Source organism: Plectrocnemia conspersa, unplaced genomic scaffold (genome assembly GCF_051122295.1).
Source record: "Plectrocnemia conspersa isolate PC_06_02 unplaced genomic scaffold, ASM5112229v1 ptg000009l, whole genome shotgun sequence".
Taxonomy (NCBI): domain Eukaryota; kingdom Metazoa; phylum Arthropoda; class Insecta; order Trichoptera; family Polycentropodidae; genus Plectrocnemia; species Plectrocnemia conspersa.
The window spans coordinates 23,395,790-23,417,386 of NW_028277173.1; the positions used below are offsets into that span (position 1 = coordinate 23,395,790).

Genomic DNA, 21,597 nt, shown 5'->3' on the forward strand with positions numbered 1-21,597 from the left:
TAGTTTCCCTTAAACTTTTTTACTGCATTTTTATGTTTCGCCTTTCGCTGTGCGATGCGTCTATTCGATTGTCCTATGTACATTTTATCGCAATCAACACACAAGATTTAGTACACTCTTTGAGATCCATTTTCAATGTGATATTTTCCACCGGGAAGCATCAAAGCAACTTTGTTTCTTGATTGAAAAAATTCTAGGATTTTGCGTTTCGCCAGTACTCTTCCTATTTTATGTTAGTATATATTTATACATTATAAAATAGCATATGATAATCTGAATTATAAATTATGAAAAGTCTCATTCAGATAGTGAAACTAATGTTTAAAATATTTTTCTTACACAGAAGAATGCACTTTTGTGTGCTCTCGAATTCGATAAACCAGTGGTGTAAATCGGTGACTAATACCAAAAAAACTTGGGTTTGAATTACAAATAGACCTTATTGTTTTTCATTTTAGTAATTATTATATAATTATAGTTTCGTTCGATTACCAAAGATTAGGTTTTACTGGTAAATTTAAATAGAATCGAACTAAATCTTGCATATTACTATATATTACTTATAAACTATAATAATACAGTAAAACCTCGGTTTATAAACATATTTCATGCTTATATTTTAAAACACTCGTATATCAATACAAATTTACTATAAATCATAAAAAATATTAAAAACTTAATTTGATTCGGTCCAAAACCCAAGTTTTTTCATATAAAAATGATAAGTACAAAATCGACTGAAAATTATTATATTAATTATTGATATCGAAATTACTGCTGTCTATCGCTGATAGCTCAATGAAATATTTTTCTTTTCACCTATCCAATGACACAGGCTTTTGCTTCCTTTAAAAGATTTTGTGAAAATGTAATAGATTCATTAAACAATCTTACTCAAGTGATGATTTTCCACGAAATTTTTCACTATTTCCCACATTTTATCTCATTTGAAGTAAGGTGTTTTTAACATTTATTTACTCTTCCGCAAATGAGATTTTTTCTGTAGCCTAGTGCCATTGCTCGCAATGCAGATCTATTAATTAATTTTTTTATTGCTATCTTAATAATGAACTTTATGCGTTTAAATAAATTTTAAGAAATCATTTAGATAATAATTAATAAAAGTGTCGGTCGTCGTGTTTCGTACATTTTGATAAATAAATAATAAAAAAAAGTTTTTCAAAGACTTGAATCTTAATATTTACATACTAAGGACTATTTTTTCCTCACCCTATAAATGATGAGTTGAAAAAAACTGACCGACAAAATATATTATGAAACATCATTAAACTTATCTTTATAAAACCAACAAGGATATAAAGTGCTGTAAACGAATGCTGAATCTTTTTGCAAATAATATGTGATTTTAAATTGAATATCTTCAAGGTACACTGTACATTTGTATATAAACGAAATATATAATATAATGGAATATTTTCATATGTGCGCGCATCGCGAATTTCGCGACTTACGCGAGTTCATTATTGAACGTCACTCAAGCCGAAGGACTCGGGAATTTCGCGGTTACTCAAAATGGAGCACGTCCCTAGGGATCGGCCCTTGGGCATAAGGGTGGAGCGCCGTGGATTATTTAAGATATAGCACACGTCGGCATTTTTACCACTAATAAAAACTTTAAATTTGCATAAAACAATAAACGTGCGGGAAAAGGCTAGCGGATGATGGAGATTATGTAACGGTTTAATAAAATTTATCCGAGCTATTTTTATTCGAGCGTGAAAGGCCGCCCGTGCCCTATAACGAGCTTAGTTTCGTGCTTAATGCTGTAACTTTTGATGTACGATTTTTTTAGGAAAATTCTAATTAAAAGCTGTTAATATTAAAGATGGAAATTGAAATTGTAAAAGCTTTCAAGCGCAATGGACGATGAAAATTACGATTATTATGCCATCTTGAGCTAGCAATTTTCATGTCGAGAAATCGAAATTAATAACTAAGATTAACCTTCAATTATGCATCGTTAATTTAATTTAAATAAAATAATATTTATTTTAACAATTAAGTTTAAAATCAACATAAGTACAATCTTTCATCCGAGACCTTTGATAGTATTCGATTTCCGGCAATATTCCACTCGGAAAATCAAAATAAAGCCTCGTTGGATTTTACCCTATTATTGAAATCAGCCAGGAAACAATAAAAATGATTTATACCATGGTTCGCTAACCAGCGACAAATTAACAAGGTGATGTATTGTACATAACATACAGCCCATCATTTGGATGTGATTGTAAGTATTGAATAAATTTGATTAAGTCAAATATCTTTATGACACATAAAGGCAAAAATATTATAAGCAAAATCCCATTAATTTCTATACAGGTTGTGTCAAAAACCAAAGTGAATCTTTTCTTATAATGAATTTTATGTTACAATGTCATTAACAGAGAATAAAAAATAGCAATGTTTTAAGGCAGAGAGTCTTTAAAAATTCTTTGAAATTAATATATTTTGACTGTGAACTTAAATTAATTTGGTTGTATATATTGTATAAGCATTAAACACATATTTAAATAAAACAACTATTCTGACACATCAAAACCCCACTCTAACGATTTTCATTTTAAGGAATCAAATGATAGATAAATATTTTTACTATCGGAAATGATTATTTGCTTGTATAACAAGTCAAAAACACAAATTCTTAATAACAGAACGTTCCAAGCCTTCCAAAATTATTTTTAAATGTTCATATTTAATGGCCAGGTACCTAAAAGGTAGATTGTTTCAAAGCATGTCATTTATATTTATAACACAATTTTCAGTGAAAACAAAAATAAAGCACATTTTCGTTTCTTATCAGGGGTTTTAAGCAAACTATATACATTTTAATTATATTATAATTAACTGACATTTAATAAAGCAATATTTATTCATTTACATTAAGTAACTTTATGCATTTTAAGAAATTAAAAAAAAAAATATATTCAGATAATAATTATTACAAGATAAGAATCAACGTCAGTCGTCGTGTTTCGTACGTTTTGACCAATAAATAATATAAATTGCTTTTATTAACACAAAATTACTATAAAATTCAATAAATTAAAACAAGTTATTTCAAAGATTAAACATGACAGTTTTAAATTACATATAATTGCTGAGATTTATTTACAAATAATAAACTAAATTTATTAATTTTACGTTTTATTTTATATGACAACTCAAATAAATCGACACATTATTTATATTTTTACACCTTTCATCTTTTACAAAATATATAATACGATTTAAAAATGGCAAAATCGAATTAATTGCGTTTTTTTAACGCAATTTTATTTTTTTAATGTTATTTTCTATATTTATCCCCCTTCATTAATAATAAATATTTAAAAAAATCATAATAGCCATATTATAATATTTAGGAAAAAGTTAATATGATAAACGCAAAGTTAATCTCTGCCGCAATGTGAGTTAGTGTGTCTAATACGAATACACCAGGGGTGGCCAAACTTTTGATCACTACGGGCAACCTGGTTTTTAAATTATTGGCGGTGATCTACTAGCTTTGTATGTTTTCAGTGATCATAAAAAAGTAGTAATTTAAAGCCAAAAATAAGTTCAAATAAGCGCAACACAATTTTTTTCAAAAAATATATAATATTAAACTAAACAGTAATTTATGTATAAAACACACAAAATAACTAATGCTTCATAATCGACATTTTTTGTAAAAATAATAGAGAGTAAAATGGTATTTTTCTAAAAATAAAGTAATTATATTTACTATTTTTAATTATAGTATTAGTAAAATAGTCATAATTTTTGCATTAAACAAACAAATTTGTTACTAGATTATTATTTTTTATCAAAAAATAATAATGAAATTTTTCTCATATAGCTGATAATGTTATTAATCTTTGATTTATAATATTGAACCATAATAGTAAATTAAAAAAAAATAACTTATTAAAATATAGATAAGGAATATATTTATATAAAATATAAGATAAGACAAATTTAATTAGGTTTTCGACGTTGAAACGCATGCATATTCTAGTGTCGTTTGTTATCGTACCATTAACAGTTTCAAAACTGTGGACCTTACTTGAACAAAAATAAGGATCAGTACCGAATGAAAAATTATGTAGTGCTAACAGACATTGATTATCACGACGTTTCAAATAAGCAACTGATTTCTGATCTATCGTGCGCCATTATACTTGTTACTGAGAGAAATAACAAATAGTCTAGTTCCACCCAGAAGCATCAGAGAATCCTGGAATGAAAGGGATTTTAGACTTTTTCTATTTTATCAATGGTATAAAAGACAGAACACTGCCTAACTGTATCACTCATTTCAGATACTTGTGTTCTAAACTAATTTTCTTTACTGACCAATTAGGTCCAGCTAAAGCAGTCACCAAATTCCTATGAGTTCAATATGATTTTCATTACTACATATATTATAGTAAAAATGTGCTTATTATTTTAGCACTGGATACACACTTACCGCAATGAAAAATAAAATTTGAAATAAGTTATTTTCGCATAAAACACAAATTGTATTGCGGCAAACGTCTCTCGAGACTTAAAGTTGTAATTTTATAAATTTCAGAAATATGATATGAGCAGCAGAATGCAAAACTGATTATGTATATATTTTATTCATATAGCAATTTCAAGCGAATTTTTCGCACCCATACATTTCGCCACTTACTATTCTAAAAGTATAACAGAAACACATTACCGTGATATGAACGTCGAAGGATCAACATTAATACACTCTATTTATACTCGGTCCTATCAAAGTTCAAATATTATTTTTATTCTCGCCCCGCGCTATATCTAAGGGTCACATCCTTCCAATATTCTTGACCTCATTGTACGTGATGCCGTTAGCGAGTTGCCCTTTTTGATCAAGTGTCTATATAATAATGTACGTGTGTGGGTGACTATCTATTGGCGTATACCTGTTGATAACTTTCAGCGATTTCAGTTCCGATTCATCACCTCTGAACGTAATTAGTAGCTTGGCGCTGAAGATGCCCGTGATTGATGATTTATTTCCCCTGAGGTCGATCCTCATGTTTGGCGGACAAAAGCGGAACCGAACAAGCGTTTCAAGAATTTAATTATGGGGTTAGGACAATTAGTAAATTAAGTGTGAAAATTTCCTAACTGACATTTTGCAAGAGTTTCATGGGTCATTAATTATAGAGATCGACCGAAACTTATGCCTTTTTCATTTTTGCCAAAATAGCTTAAAACTGGGTACGTTTCAGATACAAGACTAAATAATTTATGTATAACCTAGAAATATATATTTTAATAAAATGTTACTTTTATTCGTGAAATCATTTAATTTTTACTTGATTTTATGATGATTTTTTTAGAACAGATTTCGATATAAATAATGATTTAAATTTGTAGCACGTACCTTTTATCTGAATCCTTCAATATATTGACACTTGTGTAGAATGGTTTTAAACTGAAAATAAAAAAAAAATATATTAGATTATTTTAGATATATAAACTACATTCATATTTTTAAACTACATTTCTCAAAACTTGGAGTAATTTGGTCACTAAATTGCGAGAGTAAACTTGTACAACTCTAAAGTAAAAGAACAATATATCATATGTAGGAAGTGATATATAGTACACATTAGTATTCCCACGTAGAATGATAGCAAAATTTTCGCCAAGGAATTTATATTATAAGTAGTTTTATCAATGTTATTCCATCGCATTCATCTTTGGTCTCGTACCAAAAGGGCTTATCAAGTTTACTAAGCAAACACTCCCAACATTGTCAACACCGTAAAAGATATTTTGCTCTAGAGCCACTAGCTTTTATGTGAATTAATAATTTTGAATGAAAGCTTCCTTATACCTTAAATATTAAAACAATAAAAAAATCTGATTTTTTCATATGAAAAAGAATTGTTTTAAGAATTACTACTTCAAAGAGTAATAATTGTATATTTAATGGAATCAAATGAAAATGTTTCCTACTTTAAATATATTTTGAACTATTTAGTATAAAGCATTGTATACATACATATAGTATATATTCTTAAGATTGATTCTACGAAGATTGATTACTAATGCTTTCTCCCATGAATGTAATGAATTTTACACTTTACATTCAATAAACCATTCAATACTGATGTGTTCATATGACGTCTAGACGAAGTTTATTTATATGGCAAAACTTTCAGATTCGTATTTGATTAATTTATATTTTATCTACAAAATAAAAATAATATAATTTATTTTCAGTAATGTCAATTTTGGTTTTAAACAAAATTAAGTCAAACTCTTAATCGCTTTAATAAATATTTATAAAAAAAATTGAGATGAAAAATTTTGATGGAATCTTTTAATTACGAAAATTAATTCAAGCTAAATATTTCCTCTTTGGGAATATTTCGACTAAATATTTTCAATCGTATATTTTTTAGATTTATTTCTACATTTCCTGAAATACGATTTATTCGCTATACATATACATGAGCGATTAAGATATACAAATTAAAGCACACAATAAAATATTATTTTCTTATATAAAATCCAGCTTTTTCGCAGTTTTGCTTCCGCACATACCTTTTTCATTTTTATATACATACATAAATAGGACATACGTGATATATAATACATGGTATATAGTCATTTTGGACGAGCTATTTTATAAGCAAAATAAATTACACCGCCCGAACATAAAGGAAAGGAAGAGGGATCGTTTCTTACATTGAAGGATAAAGGAACAGAGAAATATAATAAAAGACATGCCTTTCCTCCTTTTAAAATTTAACGGTTTGAAACGGGAAAAAGTAGATGAGTTTTCAAGTGAAAATTGGTTAACATTAATGCGGAAATGGAAGTGTTAAAAAATGAAACGTGTCGATTGAAGCCTACTGTCTTTTCATTAACTTCGTTAAGCAAGAATGTTCAATTTCGAGGACGTCAATAATAATCATTTAAGTAAATTTAAAAAATATTAATAAATGTTTAATGTAGTAAAATCTTAAAGTATTTTAAATTCATATAAAAATAAAAATCGACAAACATGGTTAATAGTTATACAACCTTTTTAAATCAGATAGGAAATAACTATTGGCCCAAATATGTAGAAAAAATATGTTTTACAAAAAAAATTAATGTTGAGGGTCAAATTAGAGAAGAGAAAATAATCGAAAATATATCCGAGCGGAAAATGGATGTAAATACGTAGGAGACCCGGAAAATGTCCCAGTGATAAATTATCATTCGAAACACTCCGACTCTCTGACACATCTATTGTGGAGGGGAATTATTTTTGTCGTGACTTTGTTCCGATTCTATGATTTGTTTGAATTACCATTTTTTTCTGAGTCCAGACAAAAAAAATGCCGAATATCCATATAAATATAAAGCGTAATCCGATTTCTCCGAGGATCGTATGTGCTATTAGCAGCAATGTTATCGTTTCTGCGCTCGCATTTGTCAAGCGAAAATTTCCGACATGTCAGTTTGCAGTATCTTTGTTGAAAAACAACAATTTCGTTAACGTCTCATAAATGGCAGCTTAGATCGAGCTACTATTCTTCATTGACAGTGTGTTTTTCATATGTTGTAATTGCTCCAGTGTGGTTTGTACAGTTTTTATTATACACAACCTTATTATTATATTTATTTCCATTATTAAAAAAACAATTTAAATGCAACTGATGCCTTATTATATATAGTAGATAAAACTGTTTCAAAAATTTCTTTGAAATCGACGAATATCCAGCAATTCAGTATAAAATAGTCTGATTTTGGATTAAAAATGATTGTTTTAGTCTAAGATTTTTTGTATTTCCAAAGATATGACATATTGAAAGTTTCAGTGAAATGTTTGAATTTGGAAAGAAACGAACATTGTGTTAATTTATTTTTCTAGCATTTAAAAAAGGATGATACTTTTTACCAATGAGAGTATTTTTTCAAACTGCGTAAGCAAATATTGTTGAGAACAATTTTAATGAGGGTGAGATTAATTTATTAAGACAATCATTCAAAGAAGAAAATATTCCAATAAACTTCAAATTTAAATAAAAATCTTAGTAATAAACATTTGATGAAATCGTTTTATAATCTTTTAATGCCTGAGTGAAAACAATAAGCAGATCTTTGATGCCTTTTGCTTCTGAAATATCTTAAAACTAAATGTCCATATTTTATTGCAAAATAAACTTCAGAAAGTTAAATGACTCATAAAAATTTTCATGATGAGTCACCCCTAATCTCGCCAAGCTTTGAATTTCATTTTTTACCGTTCGTATTAAATTAATGGAAAACGCGTGTATAAGGGTTATATGAAGATCTTACTTCTTACGAAAATCACGTACAAACTGTGCGTAAGAAAACAGTATTTGCAACCGTTACGCAAAAGGGCGTTCTTAATAGAAAAGTGAGACATTTAAAAATTATAGTGTAGAGCAGAGCTCGTCATATTTTTATACATAGCGCTCACTTTAGCATATTTCTTATGGCAAAGTCAAATAATTTGTAAAAGGGGGAAGGTTTGTAAAAAATAGTTTTTATTTATATATATAGTCAAACACGAAATTTTTATATAGCTATGTTTCGATTTATGGAGGAAAAAAACATAATTTGCAACACCAGGCAAAAATACCCATCGCCTACAATGAAAGCTTGAATCGCCCACTAGTGGGCGGTACGGACCAGATTAACGTAATATGATATATTTTACCATAAATTTGTATATAATTATTGAATGCAATAATAATATAACTCAATAAATGTAATAAAAACTAACAAATGTAATAATTGGAAAACAATAATAAAATTAATTAAACTTACCCAGAGAAACGACATAAAGATCATAATATAATAGCAGAAAAAATAAATGCATACTACATTGAAAGTATAGAAGAGATTGTGAATTCAATACATCAGTTTAATACTTTAGTACAATACAATAATAAAATATTGAATGTAAAATTTAATGAACTTAAAACAGTATCTTAAGGAAAAAATCACAAAATAATTTGTAAATTAATAAAAGGAACAAGTACTAATGAATTAGATGTATATATAATTAAAAAAACTAAATTATATTATTTAGTAAATGAAGCACTCTTCGAAGGAGAAATACTGATAATTTTACGATGGCTACTATTATACCTATACTTAAAATAAACAATAGTAAAAATGTTGAGGAAGTGTGATCAATTAACAAATTACCTTGTATAGAAAAGGTGATGGAAGATGGAAGTTGTAAACAAACAATTAAAGGATTTCATTTTTTCTTAAAAGATACTATGTGAACAACAATCAGGATTCAGAGAAAAACACTTCACTGAGACTGCATTACAAATGATAGGTTATTAGTCAAGAATAAAAACAAAAGCACTAGAGCAGTTTTTTTGAATTTATAGAGAGCTTTCAAAACAATAAACAAAAGAATATTGTATAATAAATTAAAGAATATCGGTATAAATGAAATGGTTTTAAAATCGTTAAATAATTAATTTAAAAAAAAGCAAAAATACAATTTATTCAGTGTAAAAATTAAAATTAAACTGTATTAGCTAAATAAATAATAAATATCTTGAAACTACGTTTATATATAATATAAGAGTATGTAGATGTAACTTAACAAGCTCTTGTTTTGAGGTCTTGATATGATTAAAAATATGCGTTGAGATCAAAGCAAATGTAATTTAGCATTTTGTCTAAAAAGTCAATGTAAATAAAGTCATTTTCGTTTTTGTAATGAACGATACGCCCTTAATTAAAAAACAATTCCGGCCAATTACAAAGTCAATTTTCGAATGAAACTCTCACGTAATTGAAGCAAAAGGCGCCTCGTGGTGTGATGTAAAAAAAGAGAAAACACGACCGACCGACCGACCGACAAATCGACACGATCCGGATTAATTGCTCGGGGGGGCGTCCGAGTTCCGGTTTTTTTAACGATGTCCTGCCGGACCCATTTACCTGCCCGTTCCCCTAATTGCTTGTCTGTCAAAAAGCCGACACAGGAAAAAGCTGAAAGTGGGCACTGAACGAACAACACAAAAAGGGGACACCGCAACCGGAACGGGGGCAAATCGCGCCAACGTTTGAGAGCCGGCGCACGCATTTTCCGCAATTACCCGCCGTTTCCGCGCCGGAATATCATTACCAGCGATGGACAAAAAAATGAAAATTTCTTTTCTTTCACTACTTCTTCTTTTTGTTGTGTTTTTTTCATATTACACTTTTCCTCACGTCGTTTCGCGCAAAAAACAAGCGTCGTTGAAATGAGATTCATCCCAAGAATGTTTTCATAAGCGAATCAATCATGTCCAAAGTGGTTTGCCGTTTAAAAGGCGTTGAAATTGTACGTAGAGTTTTTTAGCGCTCCTCCATTTTACGATGTGTTTACTCGTCTTCGTCAGACATAAATCGGATTCGAGGACAGCTCGAATATTGATCTTTTATCCGTCTCCACTTGATTGCGAAGATCTTTTTTATTCATCACTATTTTTATTCACTACATTTCTATAGATAAAATACCAATGAATAACATTAAATTTGCAGATGATTCAGTATAACTTGCAGATAAAGAGTGACTTTTAAACAATGCTAAAAAGGTGAATAAGGTACGTAACAAGCATAGTCTAGAGATAAATATTCGCAAAACTTAAGTATTAATTGCAATAAAAAGGTTACTTCCTACACATAACGTAACAATCAATAATGATCAACCGATAGAAAGTGTTACAAAAGTCATTGCGTGATCCTCAGTTTTCTAAGGGTCATCTGGGTCGATTAGGAGTAGCTCCGCTTAGTGCATGCTAAGCTGATCTCTGGTTTATAAGTCGGAAGCGAAGTTTTCGTTCTAGATTAAGTGTCTTGAGAAAGTGATTCAGTACGGTAGTTTTCTGGCTCGTATACCATCAAAGAATAGAGGAAAAGTTGAAGACCAATGCCAGAATCTTATTAGACTCGTTGTGTGGTAAATTTAAAATCGGTAAAAAATTGCAACGTCGTCATTTACCCATTTGCACCACACTCCTTATTCTTTGTTCTGGTACAGTCAACGCTTTTTATGCATTTTCTCTTAAAACTGTTAATGGATGCCTGCTTTAAAAAGCAGTACAAAAAAAATTCATTACTTAAAAGAACCAGTAATAATAATCAATTAGTTTTATGATACTTTTTTAGTTAGTCTTCTGCAATTAATTAATTTAATTTTTAATTAATAAATAATAACGCAAAAATGGCGTAGTATGTACGGCGCTGGGCTGATAATCCAGATGCCGTGGGTTCGAGTCTTCACAACAGACTCAAATATTTATTAATAAAACCTTATATTTAACAATAAAAACCCTTAAAAAAAAGGACATTGCTGATTCCACAACTTATATATAAAATGTAACGGTTTCTAAAAACACAATAATTAATAAAGTTCTTTTTACATTTTTATCAATATATTTTAATAAATTTATTTCATCTTTTTGTTTAAGGTTACCTTTTTAATAACTAAAAAACACTCTATAACATATTAATTAACTGAAAAATACACAATGTTAGTGCAAATGAAAGCGAATATCTTTTCTCTGCTAGAATCTGCGTAACATAATGCCTTAGCTTTAGTCGCAGCAGTTTCTTTTTAAAATAGTCGTTTCAATTCCTAATTCGTTTCTTACATGCGGAAGAAGAAACTGCTACTGAAATCAACCGTAAATTTTTTTCTGTTTATGGCAATGACATTATCAACAAACAAAAATCGGTATCGTAAATTAAGAGCAGATAAAAGTGACGTTCAGGATGAGAAAAATATTAATGGGTCATTTGTCATCACTGATAAACTCATTCAAAAATTGGAAGTTTTATGTTGTCCATAGTTGTTTTACGTTTAACAGTTACCTATGAAATATTACATTAACTTTAAAAATATTAATAATTTTAATTATTTCACAAAATTATATAAATTAAAATATGCCCAATATTTGTTGATTATATATGCAAAAATGTAATAAAAATAACCATTTTATTTGCTAGTATTTAAAAACAGACAAACCAGTAAAAACAACCATTACTTTATGCAGTTTTATCTATTAAAAATATTTATCAATATATTATTAAAAATTATTTAAAATAATCACTTTTATATTTCATTTATATTTCAAACATGAACTGCGTAGATCATCTGTATTTCAAGGTTATTTTACATTTTAAAATATTATCTATACATTTTAGCGCTCTCTATGTATAAAATTATGTTATGTTATATAAAACAGTTATGCTTACATAAAATATGTATTTTTAGAAAGCTTTTCGAAGAAAGCTATTTATTCTATTGCATCTGAGCATGAAATGCTTCCCAGCATATTTTTATATCTGTTTAATGTATCTTATGTAAACATACAAAAGCAAACATTTGTAATTCACTCAATATTTGATTTCTTGCTCTAGTGTTTTAGCAATATTGTTATTTATATTTGAAGTCAAATTTAATTATATTATAAAGCACGATTAATTAATTGAATTGAATGAGAAATATTTTATTTCAGTAAAAATAAATCTTTCATGTTTACATTAAAACATAAAATTATATAAAATACAGTTTTATTTTTAAAAAGTTTTAGAGATGATGATTAATAATCTGAAAAGGATTTCTTAAATTTTATTATTGTCGTTCGCGAGTAATATCCCCAGCCATTTGAACTCTGAGATGCTTTTAATGTTTTAATTGTTTATTCCCCCAGATAAATTACTCACTGCCAATTTCCCAAGATACCTTTCAGGTACTTACAAAATCGTTGATGCGTTTGTTTGATATAAAATGCGGCTCTTAAGCCATCATTAATTAAATCAATTAATCATAAAAAATAAAAACATAAGTCAGCAGCAAAACATTAAACAACACGACCTACCATTAATTTTAAAGCTTTTATATGATAGATAAGCTTTTAAATACAATTTTTATAGCCCTCCCTATATCTTCAATAGATATACACAAAAGATTACTGTAATGCTACCTACTTATGAATAACCGAAACGCAGTCTTATTTATCGTGTTATTGTTTCAATTTTTTTTGTTTTTGTTTCAAAAATTACTTGTCAATTTGGTCGTATGTTTCGGTCTTAAACTTTTTTATGGTATTTGCACGTACAATGTTATTCCAATCCAGAAAATCAATAAAAATATAGCAGTTGATCATTTTCATTAATTTATATTGAGTTAGACGTGGATACAAAGACATACGTATACAACTAATGTGAGGTCTTGTCTTATAATAAGATTTTACTCTATCCCACGCGTATCCTGCGAGTGACACGAGTCGCAAACTGATTGTTGCCGTCAAATATTATAGAATATATCCATGTTGCTTATTTAGCATAACGTTGATTTAACGTGTTGTGTGACGTATAAACTCGAAATTTCTACTCGCAATCTAAGACAAAGCTGCTACTCGCATTACTAAATTCACAGCTATCGGTTGTGTGGCACATACCATTTAACTGGTAACGCATGTCACTATTTTTGTTTAAAAAATAATAAGTTGTATACATATTTAATAAAATAACTGAAAAATTGCGCTCCCTTATTAAATATATATAAATACGATGGTATACAACTAGAGTCTCCAATTACTCGAACCATCAACTACTCGAGTATCGAATATTAAAATTTTAAAATACTCGAGTACTCGAGTACTTTCGAGTATTTACCAAATGTACCAAAATAGCTATTATTCAAATTCGTGCACATATAAATAAATAAATAAAATACGTAGTATGTTAATTTTTACAATTATTTTAACTTCACGAACATACTTTTTAAAAACAATATTGCAAAAAGTGTCTCGAATTTAATATTACTGCTAACCTTTGCTTTTATTATTCCCGTTATGGAAAAAACCCTTTCCGTTGCTGTTGATATTGGTCTTATTGTCATTAACGCGTTGGATAAGGCTTGTAATTTATAACTGTTCGCTTTTTATAGATATAAAATTTTTTTAACTTTTTTTTTATGTTCTCTTCTTTCATTCCCTTCTCTGCTTTTCTCTTATTTCCTTCGACTATTGACAAAATAGCATTTTGTAATTCTTCTTGAATAGATTTTTTTTCTTAACAATATACAATATTCTACTCCTTCTGATTATTGCGAAGAATTTAAATATATATCCTTCGAAGATGTATTTGGGTGAATCCCTTTCACTCTAGAGCTAAACGGTTCGCAAAGAACTGACTTTACTTTAAATGCCTTTCAAACGCACAATTGTTTTGATTCATATTTTAAGCTGAGAGATCAGTATAAACAATTTACAAAACTTTACGCTACAACTGCATAGTCATAAAACCTAAAAAAAAAATTTTTTATATTTCTTATTGTTCATTGCCATAAATTAGATAAGTCGGGACTGTCGAACAGAAAACACAAAAGAAATTTCTCCGTCGTACCCACTAACATAGCCGACGACCGGAACTATGCAACTATGGAACTATGAAAAAATTATACCTGATAGTAACCGCTCTAACTCGGGACTTCGGGCATAAACGCCAAATAAAAGCAAGACGTTAACCTTTACCGGACCGAGTTAAAGTTATTTTTGTTTCTGAAATATTTCAAAATTTTTTAATTTCGAGTATTAATCGAGTAATTTTCAAAATACTCGATTATCAAGTACTTGAAAAATAGACAAAAATACTCGAGTATCGAGTACTCGATTACTCGAATTGGAGACTCTATATACAACGTACATAATAAAACAAACCGGTGGATAATTCGCCTCTAGGGAGAAATTTAGACCGAATGAAATTATATTAAAATAAAAACTCTTTTATTTTAAACACAGATTTATCTTTATGAAATAATTATTTGATTTAAAGCACATGCTATTTTAGGGAGAAAGTCAGGATTTTAAGTTTGTTTCAAAGAAAGCTGAAAAAGTAAGATGAATTTATGATTCATCGTCCTTAAAAATATTGTAAACTTCATTAAGGTATGTTTTGAATCAAATAATATAAATCGTGAATTTTGCAAAAGAGTTGCGAAAAACTCAGATATGTGAAAAGCATATATATATTGACATAAGTACCGTCCATCGTTTGATCCTTTTCACACAATGGAAAGAGGAAATGTCAATAGAAAATGTTAAAGTGAGTATTTGAGATGGCACAAAATATTTTTTGTAAGATCGAATTTCTTGCCTTTAATCTGAATCATATGGAATGTTGCCTTTTTTGAGCTGCTCAATAAACGAAATCTTCGGATTTAAGATATAAATACAAACATAATAAAACGTAAAAATGTCTTGAAAATTATCATGAGTAAAATCTAAAACGTAAAATGTGCAAAAGCTTCCGTTGTTATAAAATAGTATAAATATAGTTTATCAGTACAGAAATAGCAAAATAAAAAATACGAATCGCATATTTATTAATTTAAATGTTTTCAACTGTGATTAAATAATTTTAAAGTTTATCCTGATACAACCCATGTCTTTTTAAATACCGTTTGTATTACAGTTTATCTACGGGATAAATACACCCATACCTCGCTTTACGGCCTAGATACGTTCCACGAAACTTGGCCGCAAAGCGAAAAGCCGTATAACGAATCAATTATTCTAATACAAATTCATACAAATTCAATGGGATCGGTTCCAAATTTGTTAAATATGTAACATGGTTTATCATTTAAAATGCATTTTATCTTTTTATTTCATTTAAATCAAAAATACATACATAACAAGTACATACATTTGTACATAAAATAATAACAGACTCCAAAAACCAACAATAATCCATAAACAAAAATGAAACAACTTCATGTTACATAAAATATGTGTATGAATACATACATAATTTTTTTTAAAATGGCTTTAATCTGAAGACGATGAAGAAATGGTAGCCTGCAGATCACTGTCGTTCTCATTTTTCGCTGGTAAGGATGGGCCTGGCTTAAAAAAATTGTCCAACGTTGTTTGTCTTGCCTTTTTTCTCTTTCGTTCTTCAGTGATTAATAACAGCTAATAGCTGAGTTAATTCCTCGAGAAACTTTAGCGCTACGTTCGATGTCAGGATCGTTTTCAAGGAGGATGTTTATTCCTTGTTCGAAATAGGAAAAAGCTTTTGACAATTTTTTTGATGTTAGCTGTTTGAATAAAACAGGCTCTGTCTCTTCATCAAATGCCGGTGAGTTCCTTATATGAAAGGGGTTCCCTATCAGCTTCAAGTAGATCAAGCACATCACATTCGTTCAAACCTTCAAAGCCGAGATCATGTGCTAGATCCAAAATGTTTTGCCTAATTTCAGGAAGGCAATTAACTTCTGCATCAGTACTTTTTACACATTCTGGCCATATTTTTTTCCAAACATGGTTCATTGTTGTTAATTTTAATTCCTTCCATGATTCACTGATGCTGTCAACAGCATCCTTGATGTTATAGTTTTTCCAAAATGTTTTAATTGAAGATTTACCATCGGTTTCACTTATAAGTTGTCAGAAAGTTCGGCGTAGGTAATATGCCTTAAAAGTGGCTATTGCACCCTGATCCATTGGTTGGATCAGAGCTGTTGTATTTTTCGGAAGGTACTCAATCATGACATCTTCAAATAGTTCGGATAAATCAGTAGGATGCCCTGGTGCATTATCCAAAATTAGCAAAGCCTTGTTGCTTAAGTTATTGTCTCGCAAATATTTTTTCACTTCTGTGCAAAAGTGATTTTTAAACCAATCCTCTAAAGTAGCTTTAGTCATCCAAGCTTTCTTGTTGGATCTCCATATGACAGGTAATTGATTTTTATTTAGTCCTTCAAGAGGCCTTGGATGTTCGGACAAATATATTAAAAGTGGTTTTAGCTTAAAATCACCCGCGGCATTTGCACCAAGTAGCAAAGTTAATCGTTGTTTAGACACCTTATAACCAGGCGCAGATTTTTCGGTTTTTGAAATGTACGTGCAATCAGGCATTCGCTTCCAATAAAGCCCTGTTTCGTCTACGTTAAACACTTGTTCAGGTTTATAACCACCTCTTTCAATAATTCCCTTTAAAATGTTGGGATATTCCTTAGATGCGGCCTCATCAGCGCTAGCTGCTTTACCTTTCATTTTAAAATTATGCAAATTAAATCTATTTTTAATTTTTTTTTAAAATCGACATCGAAAAAAAGTTTTTTTGCCGTTATAGCGAAACATTTTAGGCCGTTAATCGAAAACGTGCCTTAATTGAAGAGGGCCGTTATAGCGAAAGGCCGTATAAAGAGCGGCCGTATAGCGAGGTATGGGTGTAATTTGCTAGATCTCAAACATGTAATATTAATTATGAAATCTATTTTTTGAAGTAAAATACAATTTATCATTTTGCAAAAAGGAAAGACTATTTAAATCAAAAATAAAGAACGAGATGTTATATCCAAACAAAGTGTCAGAAAGACTTTTAAGAAAAACTGCGTCAATAAATCATATTATTGCTAGAATATTTTCCTCAAATTAATAAATATGTATGTAGTTTTAGAAACAATATCCAGTGAAACGAAATACTAAATAATAAATATGGAATTAATGCAACAATCGCCAAATATTATATTTAGAAGTACAGCCGGTATTTTATGCCAGTTTCTGTTTATTAATTATTTAAAATTTCAATCCATATAATATAAAATATATTAAAACACAGTTCTATTATATTTATAAAATACTCAAAAACCTATAAATAAAGACTAGAAATTTTTCAGATTTAATTATGAAAAAAATGCTCTCGATTATGAAGCAACAAAAATTATTATACATTTCTGATTTATCTAAAAAATGCTGTATCTAGAATCATAAATGTTAATAAAGCTTAGTATTATGAGGATTGTTTTAAAATACTTTTAATTTATTTACTCTAAATTTCAGTTTTTGTTGATTCCATTGTAGGAGCATTGCTTAAATTATTAATTGTATGAGCTAAAATCACATCAAACCAATTGTGTGTAACGTATTTTTTGTAAATGCTCCTACAATTAACAATTTAAGCCTAACATTAAAAACGTACAAGGGTAAGATTATGTTATATAATGCGGCGAAAACAAACTGCTATTGAATAGCGAGAAAGGGTCATTCATAAGGTTTTGCGCTGTAAGTATTTTGGGGAACATGAATGGCATTACAAAGCGACCGAATACGTACAAATAACATGATGAAAAAAATGTATAAAAATTCTTGTAAGAAGGACCGTCGTCTCACAAGTCACATGTTTGTCGTAAGACAGCAATTGTTCGGAAAAATAATAAGTTGGAGTCGGATCACGTACGCATTCGGGGCCAAATTCGCGAAAATTTATAACAAAAACGCGCCGCGGAACTTTGCGCTTCGCAATTTGCGAACACGTATTGATCTCTTTTTAATTCGAGCGATAAGGAGGGAGGTCGAACGCGTGAAATTGTTTTCCTTTCGTTCGATTTTCATAATCGCATTATGGCCGTTCTCGAACGCGTTACTCCCAAATGTGTCAGATGCGGCTGATGATGGCGCCCATCAAAATAGAGGTCAAAAATAATATTTTTTATGTACATATATCTCTCATACATAGTAGACAGGGATTATTTTACGTGCTCTTTTTCATAACATTAAAAATCTCATTTATATATCTGCATTAAAGTAGGGATTGCAATAATAACGGAATTTTCAATACCGGTATTACAAAGAAAAAAACAAGTAATACCGGTATTATTTTAATTAATTGACTGAAAAAATAATTTGAGTACCGATCGTATTTATTTTTTTGAAAAAATCATTGATTTAAATTTGTTTAAAAAATTTTGAAACATTTTTTCATACTCTTAATTACATAACCTAACCTATTGAAAGTTCTAAAACTATAATTAGTTTTAGAACTTTTATGAGGTCAGGTCCAAAATACAACCTAAACCAACTCATCTCTCAGGGCAAAATAAGCGGAAGAATAAGTACAGACAAACATTGCATCTCACATGTTGCTCCACAGTCTGCATTTTGATATTACCCTATGTTTTAAAAATTAGATAGCTATCCTGACCGATATTATTATAAGCTTATAATATAAGAGGGCTGATCAAAGTATATTTAAACTGAATTTTGGTCAATAAGAGAGCGCAAAAACAATTATCACTTCTCAGAAGGCAAAAATTCACGTCAAAAGCAATAAAATCGTGTCGGTGCCATCGCAGTGGGAACGCTCGGTAACGAGCGTTTCCACTGCGATGGCGACGACACGATTTTATTGCTTTTGACGTGGATTTTTGACTTCTGAGAAGGGATAATTGTTTTTTGCGCTTTCTTATTGAGCAAAATTCGGTTTAGATATGCTTTATTCGATTCTCACTTGTAAGATTGCTATAAAAAGTCTTAATACAAACGCTTGTTAATCGAACAGGACTATAAATTCACTAGATGGCAACACTGAGCAGCAAAGATAACACGACTCAATTTCAGGTAAATATTATGAGTATATATTTTTAATGCATAATTAAAATATTTCGCATAAAATATGAGTTCAGAAAATATGTCGCAACGGTGGCTAATTTTTATATTTATTTGTAGCATAGAAAGGGTTAACCCGTACCTATTATTATTTATTCAAGAAATTATATTACGGTGTTAAAAAATATATAAAATGCCATTTTTATCATGGGCCATGTTTTCCCATTGGAATTGTTGTTAAAATATTTTTAACCTGACAGTATCTCAATTTTCTTACTTTACTTGTATTTAATTTGTTTAGGCTTTAATATTTTTTAGAGCATATTATATCGAACAATGTACAGATACTTTAATTTAATTAATAGAAAAAAATTGTTAAAACTCCTTAAATTCAATTAAGCATGTCAAGTAGTGAAATTGTTTGATAATGCTATTCTATGTATTTATTTTAGATATAGTTACATTTTTATTTACTCTTTATAAAACGATCTGAATTACGTATTTTCACTAATGAGCTTTATAAATTTCTATTTGACAATCAGGTGTGTTAAATCAATATCCATTGCTTTTAAAGTAATAATTTATGGTTTTTGACCATAAGATAGTATTCCTTATTTTGCATAAATAAATAATAAGATGTTTATAAGAAAATAATTCGTAAAAAAATAAGTTTCAATTAAATGATTCAATTGCTTAACGATCTACCAATTAATGTGAAGCCTGAGATGTATAAAGTTTTTAATTAAAAAAAAACGAAACCCTCAGTTGCTCAATTGCCATTCATTAAACTTAGTTAGAGTTTCGACTACCAATTAAATAGTCTAATGACTCTAGCGTAACCATTTTGATTTAAACAAAAGCTTAATTAATATAATTATATACATTGGTTTTTAATTGTTACTCATTAATGAAAATAATAGATTAAATTAGCTATTACAAATAAAAGTTGTAAACAATCTTTAATAAATAATCTGTCAATTTTATTACATAATTTCCCAAACATTTCAAGTTGAAAAGGCAACGAGAGTGATTCAAAGTCAAAAACTTGTTATAAATTAAATTCTCTCTTAAACTTTTTAGTAAATTATATACTAAAATATAAATAAGTATTATCTTTCGTTTGATGTAATATATAAAATAAAAAGAGTTTATATTTTGTACAAAAAAAATTATATATTATAAGTCGTTAAAGATATTATTATATCATTCAATCAAAAATGTTTTAAAATTTAACTTTGCTTATTTATATGCTGCAAATAAATATAAAGATAATTAAATAGTTTTTCTAAGAAATTTGGAACTGAAGTACTTACTAATAGAGAGAATATTTGGAACTCAACGGGTAGCTCGCAAAAACAGTTTGTAAATCATATCAGAACTTATATAGTCACTTTAATCAATATCATGAAGTTGGAATAGTTTCATACTATTACATAAAATGAAAAGTTTTTGATAGATTTAGCCCTAATAAATGACATCCAAGAATAAGTTTTTATACTTTATAAAGCCTTACGGCGAATAATAAATGTGATTGAACATATAAAATATTTTAAACGTAATACGCATAAACCCGTTTTCTGTTAAATGATAAAAAAAACTTAATAATATAAATATTATAACACACACCAAAAAGTGGACAAAATATACAAAGAGCTGCGACGTCTGGGCCTCGCACTGGGAAATCGAAAAGGTACAAATCTCTTTTAAAACAATGCAATACTACATTTATCAATTAAATGAGTTAGGCTATAAAATATTGTCTCATTTACCATATTCATCAAACTTCGATATTTGATTATAGGGGCATGCCTTCAAAAATCAAGCTGTTAAAAAATCGTATATTGAGATATTATATTTTTAACTCTAGAGCTTTCGAATTTTTCACCACAGGAATAGATCAATTTTAATTGGCAAATATATGTATGTACGATAACGCAAATGTATATGTATTCACGATATATTAATGTATGTTATCCATTATAAAATAAATTGAATCATTTTATTTCAGATATGTAAATATTTATTTATTCTATTTATAAATCGGGAAATCAGAATATTTTACTCTGTATACCGGAAAAAGCGTGTTTTCGTTATCGATTACATCTCTCCCAGGAGTGATAATTGAAACATGACGTTGTGTTATACTTTTATGTCAGTAATGGGCCCATTAACCGTGTAACGGTCTTTTTCTGAACCCTTA

At 28.9% G+C, this 21,597-nt stretch overlaps 1 protein-coding gene across 2 annotated transcripts in view; it reads right to left on the reverse strand.

Annotated features, from left to right (window-relative positions):
- LOC148232299 (uncharacterized) overlaps positions 1-21,597 on the reverse strand; it is a 227,079-nt gene that overhangs the window by 168,809 nt on the left and 36,673 nt on the right. For both annotated transcript variants that reach the window (XM_088192313.1, XM_088192314.1), the window contains one exon: positions 5,402-5,452. The gene's annotated coding sequence lies outside the window, so the exon portion shown is untranslated. The remainder of the gene's footprint in view (positions 1-5,401; positions 5,453-21,597) is intronic.